The sequence below is a fragment of the Sinocyclocheilus grahami genome, unplaced genomic scaffold (genome assembly GCF_001515645.1).
Source record: "Sinocyclocheilus grahami isolate Dianchi unplaced genomic scaffold, SAMN03320097.WGS_v1.1 scaffold50.1, whole genome shotgun sequence".
NCBI classification, from domain to species: domain Eukaryota; kingdom Metazoa; phylum Chordata; class Actinopteri; order Cypriniformes; family Cyprinidae; genus Sinocyclocheilus; species Sinocyclocheilus grahami.
Genome location: NW_015505229.1, coordinates 1,289,583 through 1,299,803, shown reverse-complemented (window position 1 = coordinate 1,299,803; position 10,221 = coordinate 1,289,583). Strand labels below are relative to the sequence as shown.

Below are 10,221 nucleotides of genomic sequence, written 5' to 3'. Positions count from 1 at the left end.
TATATTATATTATATTATATTATATTATATTATATTATATTATATTATATTATATTATATTATATTATATTATATTATATTATATTATATTATATTATATTATATTATATTATATTATATTATATTATTATTTGTTTTATGTATTATTTTTCATTATAAGATGGGGGGGGGGTTGGTATTATATTCAGTAAAGTAAAAAGATTTTTTTTCAGAGAAATAAGTTATATTTTGAAAAATTACAAAGCTAAACTATATTTTTCTGCAATAACTACCAATGAATTGTTTACCATAAGATCACTAACTTGCATTAGGAAAGCAAATAGGTTCAGTTTTTATCTTTGTTGACCTCATTGTCTATGTGAGCAGTTCATAAAACCAGTCTGTTAAACAAACCAAACAGGAATGGCTTTGTTTCGCAGAGGCAGGCTGTCATTTCCTCCTCCAAGTGAGCAAAGAAAGTCTCCATCCCAGACTTTATCACTGATGAGAGATGCTAGCTGCTATCAGCTGTCCACGAAAATAACAAAGTGCAATGAGACAACGGAGAGATACGGAACAGATAAATCCTTTTCTCATGTCATCTGTGCACTCTGGATCAGAGAGAGAGAGAGAGTAATCCAAAGCCATCCGTGGCCAGTGGACAGAATAACATTTCCACAGTATTACGCAGGATTAAATTGCAGCTCTCATCTGTCATGACGACAACTGATCTCACAAACTGATTCTTTCGGTTATTTTCCCCTCACAAACACTAACATCTCAGAGATAGTTCAGGTCAGTGATAATGAAGATCATTTACTGATTTGTAGACATTCAGGTCTTGTTTCGAGGGCCTTAACCACTATAGACATTGACAGATTCTTCAACTTTCATGTCTCTGGACCGGAGCAGAGTGTGTGTGGTGCGGTGGTTAGCGTGACACAGCGCTAAACCAGACTTCTTTTTTTCATCAATGGAAAGCATATTCACACTGTTTGAATCGTTCCATGTACCCTATATAGTGCACTACGTGCCATTCACTGTACAGAAAATACTAATTCTGTGGACAAGTGACCGATTTCAGCCGCGGCTTCAGCGTCTATTTTATAGTGTAGGGGGCGGGCGCTTCGGATTCTAGAGAGCATTTGATTGGACAGAAAGTTTGATGAGAAGATGAAGTACGATGTGATGTCAAAAAAATCATTGAGCCGTTTTGGCGGAAGTGACGAACTGCAAGCTTTGAATGCTTATATCTTCTAAATGCGAATTTTGTCACTGTTTTGGAGCACACTGCCTTATAGATAAACTTAAGACTAACATATTGATACTAACACCCAAAAAACTTAAATTTTGATTTCATGGGGACTTTAAGGACGAAGCCTGGGGCAACACAGGAGCCTCATGGTCATATCATGATGAGTTAATACTTTACCTCTCTCAGCTTAACTCACAAGTTTGAGTCTATCAACGCTTTCGAGGGAGGGTCAAATTAGATCATCTTTCACTGGGATAGAAATAGCATCTCTGATCATGAAGATGTCACTGTCATGAGAGCGATGGTCACGGTGGCTTTGAAAGATGTGACATTTGTGTTAACCACATGGGATTTTGACTGTGGTGTTGTTGTCAGTGGGTGTTTGGGTCATCTTACTAAAACTGCTGGTTAACTGGTTGAGCTAGTTTACTACTTTTTTCTCTATGTTATTTATTTTATATATTTTTTATAATAATTTGAACACACTTTTATAATAACTGATTATAATTGTAATATTTGCATTATTTATTAAGACTTCTTAATTTTGGGGGGCTCTGGGACATAAAAATGTCTAAATAAATCTCAGCAGAGCATGACTGTTAAGATGGTATGACCTGTTTAAACAAACTACAGACTACAGCAACGTTTCCGTTACAAAATATTACCCCTCAGTGCTTATTTTAGGGTGTGCTTTGAGAAAAATGAACCCTGTGAACTTCACGCGCCAGATTCAAGTCCAAACCTCAAGTCCAATACCAAAGGAATCCACTGCTTATAGCCTAGATACATGCATAATGTTTAGGGAAGCCATGCAGCTCTGTAGTTCAAAAGAAACAGAAAGAAATCCCAGTCTGTGCCAGTATGTTTCAGAGACTCCATGAGAACAAGACACTTACTAATTGATCTGAATGAGTAGCAAGCGTGAATATTATCAGGACAGATTTCAAATGATCTGCAAATATGATTAACTTCATTAGACTCAGGAAGACCATCTGTATATTTGACTATGAGCAGTTTGATTGTTGCTGAATTGCTGAATTGTCTAAAAGGTGGTGACAAGTGACTGTCTTATTTAATGACTCACCGATTCATTCACTAATTGAATCATTAATTCAGTCGATTCTTTCAGAAGTGAAACACGTTTCTGTCTTCATGAGTGATTGAATCGTTCATTCAAGAGATTCAAAAACGCTGATAGATTCAGGAATTGATAGAAGCCAATGTGTTGCAGCTTGTAGCGGTTATGCTGTGGCGTTGTTCGGATCTATTTTTGTTGAATGAACAAAAACAGATCAAAAGTATCAATATTGTGTCTAAAATGTAAGTTGCTCAATATGTAATATGTAAAACACAGAGAGATTCTCATTGGCTGTTTGATGTTTAAAAGAGGCCAGTTTGAGTGTGATTTCTAAGGATGCCTGTATGTGTGATATCTCTCAGTATTTTATGCTTGGTATGTAAAAACAATGTAACTTGTTCAAAAAGACTTTTTTAGACATTGTACATCACCTAACACTATACATACTGCAGGAGATTGTGGGACACATTGCATGGATGGTATAATATACTGTATAGTTATGAAATGGGTGTGTGAACATTGTTGTTATTTTGGATGGGTAGGATAGTAAATAGTCAGGGCTGTAATGATCGGATGAATACTGAGATGTAAAAGGCTTTAGCTTTACCTCCTGTCCCTGATAGCTGCACACACCTAACTATCCACAATCTTGCCGTTTTTTGGTGACATTTTTTTCCATTTTGGGGAGGAGTGGGATATGAGGGCTGTTTGAAGAGCCTGTCATTTCTCACGCTGTGCCACGTCTGCGATAATGAGCTATAAAATATGATGAGAGGGAAAGATGTCACATTAGCTCTTTCACAGCAGCCTCCCTATTATTTTGTTTATTTGTTCTGATCTTCCTTTCCGACTTTTTTTTGGTGCCGTTTGCTTTGTTCTGCCATCTTGGAATATTCTGTAAAGGGCATTTCATGCATAAAATCAAGAATATGCTGTTCATGGATAAAGAAGAGGTAGACAGGAGCAACTTTTCTCTGTCAGAGAAATTCAAAGGAAATTTAAATTTAACTTTTTTATGTTAATTTTTTTGGGTAGTTGACGTGTCAAATTTAATAACTTTTGCTATGTATATATATGATAAAATTATAAATTTTATATTTAATTTTCATAGATTTTATGTTTTGATTATGTTATTAATCATATTTTGTTGTTCACTAGTTCATTTAATTGGTCATTTCACCTAAAAAAATATTTTTACTGTTAATATTCCTCAATTAAAATAAGGTCATAACAACAGCATGCATAATAATTATAAAAGAATCTGCTAAATGTTTTAGATGGTCATAGCATGTCACACTTCATCACATTGAACTACCCATATGTCAACAGTGTTGAACAGTTGTTTGTAATATACTGTAGGTCTGCTGCATTGTCAAATCCACCTGGATTAAACCCAAAAGTTGACAAATGACCATTGTCATCCACATTATTACCCACAACACATCATAATCCCAAACCACAAACCTCTCTGATACTTTTCCTGTTGGGAGACCTTCATCCAACCCCTTACTAACAGATAATTCATCATCCTCCAAATATTTGAGCATAGACCTAATTACAGTTCCTTGCTTCCCCACTGGACAGTTTGCCATCTCCGTGCTCAAGCTGTGAATATCACCAGCTGAATCCACCAATTAACTAGAATCTTGTTATCCCCATAGATAATGAATGACGGGCTCCACGTAACAGAGTGTTAGCCTACTGAATCTTTCATGGCCAGGCTTCTATGGTTTGACGCATGTGTTGTATATTTGGCTTGACGTGGGTGCGGTGCGGTGCACTTGAAGCATCTTGTACCATGGCTGTCTTCTTGCTGCAGTGTGTTCTCTCTCAGGGAAGGCTTTCAAGGCCCTGCCATGCACAAATCAGCTCTTTTGCTATACACACATCATTCACCTGAGATGGCACGAATTGCAATGCTATTTTTGAGTTAGTAGCTGCAATCTTTCTATATGTAGTAAGTATATTTACAGTTATTTTGAGGCCACTTGTAGCAAATTAAAATTGAATGGTATAAAAACAATTTCACTCAGAAATTGCAACTAAATTTCACCTTTAATACAAAGAAACAGCAAGTAACACATTGAATTAAACATGAAATTTTAAGTAGAAAGACTGAAATAGTATTTTCTTGTAAAACTTACTCTAATAATCAGCAACTTCAAAAAATTCATGAGTGCAGAGCAGTGCCGTGTTAAGCCTTTGCGGGGCCCTGGGCTAACACAGATTTGGGGGCCCCACTAACATTACACACCAATCAAAATCAAAGATGCGATCAAACACTGTATAAAGACGCGCACGGTATACTCGTGAAATAAAATCAAACTCAATGCGCACGTCACACTCTAAAAAATGCTGGGTTAAATATAACCCAGCGCTGGGTTCAAAACATCCCAACCTCTGGGTCAAAACAACCCAATAGCTGGGTTTGTCCCTTTTTGACCCAGCGCTGGGTTATATTTAACCCAGCATTTTTTTAGAGTGCATAGTCCCATAGGAGGCAAAAAAATATGTACATACTGTAAATTAAACAATATTATCGAATAATAATCTTACAAATCAACAACAGCCCAGCATATAAAATTAAATATAACTCACCACTAAAAGGACTTCTTCCTGCTCTTCTTATAATGCACTAGAAGTTATAGACATTTTAAAAATTTATAATTTTGTTTCTCTATTTAACAACATTAACTTACAATAGTGAAAGACATCTTCCCTCAGGTATTTGTCCCTCATGTAAATAAGATTTCAATTTAGTTCTAAACTCAGACAGAATTTGAAGCTTTGTAAAGGAAGGATATTCCATAGCCTCAGTACAACTATTGCAAATAGTAAAAGGTAGATAGTATGTTTTCTAGCTGGATGCTGTGCTTAAGTTACGATCAATAATCACATCTTTGCATTCGACCAAACTGATCTAACAAAGCAAACTTGCAGTGCTACGTTCGCAATCCAAACAATGCTTTGGAAAAAGAATAATTGATTTGTTATTTGTATGGTCTAGGTGGTCATATGGCATATGCCTGCAAATACGGGACAAACTGATGCCTTAAATACAGGACGATTCCGTAATATTGGAACGGTTGGCAACCCTATATAAAATGCAAAAGAGAATTGACTCGGGGGCCCCCTAGTGTTCAGGGCCCTGGGCTGCAGCCCATGTTGCCCATTAGGATAACGCGGCCCTGGTGCAGAGATTGACACACTTCACGCTTAAAGAAATAGTTCACACATATTAAATTCAATTAAATACAATTTATTTTATTTTATTTATGTTTTATTAAATTAAACTAAATACAATTTATTTTATTTATTTATTTGTTTGTTGGTTGGTTTTTTTCCTTTAATTGGATGGATTTAATTATTACCTTTTTAAATGAATACCTGGTAGATGTTTTACTGTATTTGTGAAAATTAGACACAAAATGTGAAATTTTTTTCTTATTTAAATTCAGTGTAAGAATTTACTGACTGGGGGCTTAGACATACAGGTATTTGCTATTTTACAGATTATTGCAAAATTATAGATGTCAGTGATCTCGCCGTAGGTTTAAAGTAATGTGTTCATGCAATGCAAACAAGAATTGATTACAAGTTTCTTCAAGTATGCTTTTTTAAACATTATATTTAGCCTGAATAACAAAACAGTCATTGCCTTAACACTCAAGTCCGCTTGATTGTCATAGAAACTATCGCCATTGTCATAGTAACTACTGCTCAGAAAGTACAGCTAGAAATGTTCTCTTGTATCAGTTTGCAAAAGAGCCAAATGTCTCCTGCAGGCTTGATGGAAAAGGTATCAGATGAACTTGCAACTGATTCTTTTTGAGAAAAGCCCATCTGGAAACTCTGACCTTCACTTGTCTTAGTCAACAGGGAATGAGCCACTTAGTCGCAGATGCTGGCGAGCTGAGAAAATGCCAAATTGCACATTTACTTCAGTGCAGTCCTCTTCTGGACAATAAACAAATTCATTGTTGTCCAATTTTATTTATTTATTTGTTTGTTTGTTGGTTTTTTCCTTTAATTGGATGGATTTAATTATTACCTTTTTAAATGAATACCTGGTAGATGTTTTACTGTATTTGTGAAAATTAGATACAAAATGTGAAATTTTTTTCTTATTTAAATTCAGTGTAAGAATTTACTGACTGGGGGCTTAGACATACAGGTATTTGCTATTTTACAGATTATTGCAAAATTATAGATGTCAGTGATCTCGCCGTAGGTTTAAAGTAATGTGTTCATGCAATGCAAACAAGAATTGATTACAAGTTTCTTCAAGTATGCTTTTTTAAACATTATATTTAGCCTGAATAACAAAACAGTCATTGCCTTAACACTCAAGTCCGCTTGATTGTCATAGAAACTATCGCCATTGTCATAGTAACTACTGCTCAGAAAGTACAGCTAGAAATGTTCTCTTGTATCAGTTTGCAAAAGAGCCAAATGTCTCCTGCAGGCTTGATGGAAAAGGTATCAGATGAACTTGCAACTGATTCTTTTTGAGAAAAGCCCATCTGGAAACTCTGACCTTCACTTGTCTTAGTCAACAGGGAATGAGCCACTTAGTCGCAGATGCTGGCGAGCTGAGAAAATGCCAAATTGCACATTTACTTCAGTGCAGTCCTCTTCTGGACAATAAACAAATTCATTGTTGTCCACACAGGACACCAAAACCAAAAACTTTGGGAAAACCAAAGTGAATCAATCTTGAATAAAAAGCCATTTAATGAGCTCTAGCAGTTTTGCACAGCGCTGTGCCAGAATTGCTCCTCTCATATAATGCACAGATGGGAAGTAATGTTTAACAAGACATGAGAATTTGGAGAGGAGTACGCTGCCTCAAATGATTGCAGATTGATTTCTCCCCAACTACAGTTTTCTAATAGACCTTGTTTGGATCAATTCCTGAGGGAAATCATATTCTCTGTATTGTTGATGACCCTGAAGAATATTCACACAGACTGAATGTGTTTTACTCTTAAACCTTTGTTTGCCCTGTTGAAAAAAACAGCATATGCTGGTTAGGTATGTTTTGACGCTGGGATGCTGGTTTAAGCTGGTCCTTTGCTGGTTTATGCTGATCCTTTTGCTGGTTTATGCTGGTCCTTTGCCAGCACATGACCAGCATAAACCAGCAAAGGACCAGCATAAACCAGCAAAGGACCAGCTTAAACCAGTAAAGGACCAGTTTAAACCAGCAAAGGACCAACATAAACCAGCAAAGGGCCAGTTTAAACCAGCATCCCAGCGTCAAAACATACCTAACCAGCATATGCTGTTTTTTTCAACAGGTTGTGTATCTCCCATCATGATGAATTTAATCTCTCCTTAACCTAGCAGGTGTTAATGTGTTGCAATTTGTCAGATTTGCGCTGCAAAATGCATGAATTCAGCAATAATAAAATGCCTACCTGCATGTTAGAGCCGTTGTGCAGAGGTAAACACCAAGATGTGGCTGCTTAGCAGGGTCCAGTTAGCACCTGTTGCTAGATGCTGTTGTAAGATCCTATCTCCAAGATGTAGGCATGTGTAATGCCTATTCAAAAACATATGACATTTCACAATATCTCCTCATAGATCATCAAAATAGCATTTCCAGTTATCCTTTTGTGGCACTGGTAACTAATCTCGTAGGCTATCAGCAAGCAGCATGCTAACTTGCAGACTACTAGGCTAGCTGCATGCTTAGATGGCTTGCTACTCAGCTAGTCGCATGCTTTACAGGTTAATAGAATAGTGGTATGCAAAGTTACAACTAACCAAACCAAAAATGTTTAAATTGACATGCTAACTTGCAGCCTAATAGGCTAGTGGCATGCTTAGATGGCTTGCTAATCAGCTAGCCTATGTGTTGCAGTTTAATAGCCTAGTGGAAAGTAAAGCTAGTTGGCTAACCAAACAAACAATGTTTAATGTAACAATTTATAGCTTATTTTTAATAATATGTGTGACAGATCATTTAAAACACAGTTTACACAGTTAGCACAACATACAACACAAAGCTTTTTTGTATCAGGAACTAATTCATTAAATAACAGTAGATTTTTTGCTTGTGACCACACTTATAAACATAAAATGGACTTTTTACATCACAGCACAGGATAGTTAGTGAAGGTTTTAAGACTCACGAATGGGAACATTAATGGCTAGCTCTCTCCTGTTATTGCAGATCACCTTGATTAGCACACATGTGCCTCCTGGCAATGTTTCCAATTACTTTCCCGCTCACTTTCTCCTCTCTGCTGTTCTGTCTAATTAAAGCCATAAAAATCCCATAAAAATAATTAATTTAAACAAATCAGTGAATGAATGAGTCTGACTATACATACATCATCTTCACGTCTTCTTCATCAGCACTAATTAATATGGAACAGGCTCATGTGATCTCGCCATTCATTATACGATTATTAAAATTAGCAATTCAAAGGATGATCCCACTTGTGCCCTCTCGCTCCAACCAAATAAATTTAAATTAGGGTTCTTGTTAAACTAACCTAATTACCCGCACACCTAATTCATGAGTGTCTCAGCTAGCACCATTTCCTATAATGAGTCCACAGGTCTTATAGGTAATAACAGATAGGATGGACAGTATTAACATACTGTATGCATGATGGGGTAGAGTACTCTTCTACATTGTAATTCACAGTGTGTCTGTCTGCTGGTGATGTGAATATTTGGACTGGTGGGAATAAGCCTTGGGAATAAATTATTGCGTAAAACCTTCCTTGAGGCAGAAAGATAGCGAGAATTGTGAGGAGTGAGACTGATAATAAATGAGAAGAGGTCTCTGTGTCTTGTGACAGGCCTGGGTTTCATTTGTGAGCTCATTTGGTTACAGCTTTACAAAGCCTATTTAAAAGTGTGAACCAAAGGAAGGAACATCAATACGGCATGCTATGACATCCTTTACAAGAAAAAAGGGCTGATTTTGTTTATGGAATGCATGTTTCATTTATTGTACTTACAGATATAGTTGCCTGCCTGTTTTAACACACTTTAATGACTTTTTAATTTAATGACTGTTTAATATGTTTAATCGTATGCTTATTTATTTATCTATTGCCATAGCCAATGATGCTGGAAAACAAAATAATAAATAAATATGCATACAATAAAACATCTCACAACAATACAATAAATACTATATAACTGTCAGTTTGTTATTTGATAGAAATATTGATATTTAGTGTCTAGTAACATTACAAGCAGGACGTCAGTTCAGTAAAATATGCTTAAAAGCACAACAAATCATCCCTTTTTCCATTATTTATGTATTTATTCATCTATCTATCTATCTATCTATCTATCTATCTATCTATCTATCTATCTATCTATCTATCTATCTATCTATCTATCTATCTATCTATCTATCTATCTATCATCCATCCATCCATCAGTCGATAGCATCTGCAGTTGATACATATTTATTTTTTGCAGTCAATACAGTCCTTTATCTGGAAGGAATAAATAAATAAATAAATAAATAAATACATACATACATACATACAAACGTATTTTTTTAATTAATTTATTGTATTTATTTTTACTGCCAATACACCCAAGCAACATTTCTATTTAAATTACAATTTTTTTAATTATTTATTTCTGTAAAATAAAATCTCATCAAATTCGAACCAGTAGAACCAGTTGTGAAACCAGCAGCTGTAATGCGACAGAGCTCTTTGATAGGTGCTATTCATCTTAAATTAGGGACCAATTTACAAAGCGGTTGATAAGAAAGCCTGGGTGCTTCTCAAAGTATCGTTTCGTAACCCAAATCATATATTTTCATACCAGTGTGGTAAATAACAGTTTTGACATTAACTCACCCACAATGTCCTTGGCTTCATAAAGCCTGATTAAGCGGTCTGTTTTTTAGACCAGTGTCATGAGTATA

The 10,221-nt window shown here is 35.8% G+C and overlaps 1 long non-coding RNA gene across 1 annotated transcript; it reads right to left on the bottom strand.

Moving 5' to 3' along the window:
• Window positions 1-6,631: 6,631 nt before the first annotated feature.
• LOC107583123 (uncharacterized) lies at window positions 6,632-8,678 on the bottom strand. The gene is made up of 4 exons (XR_001609013.1): window positions 8,651-8,678; window positions 8,450-8,572; window positions 7,733-7,857; window positions 6,632-6,949 (listed from the first exon to the last, which is right to left on the bottom strand). It is a non-coding gene; the product is annotated as an uncharacterized lncRNA (long non-coding RNA).
• Window positions 8,679-10,221: the final 1,543 nt, after the last annotated feature.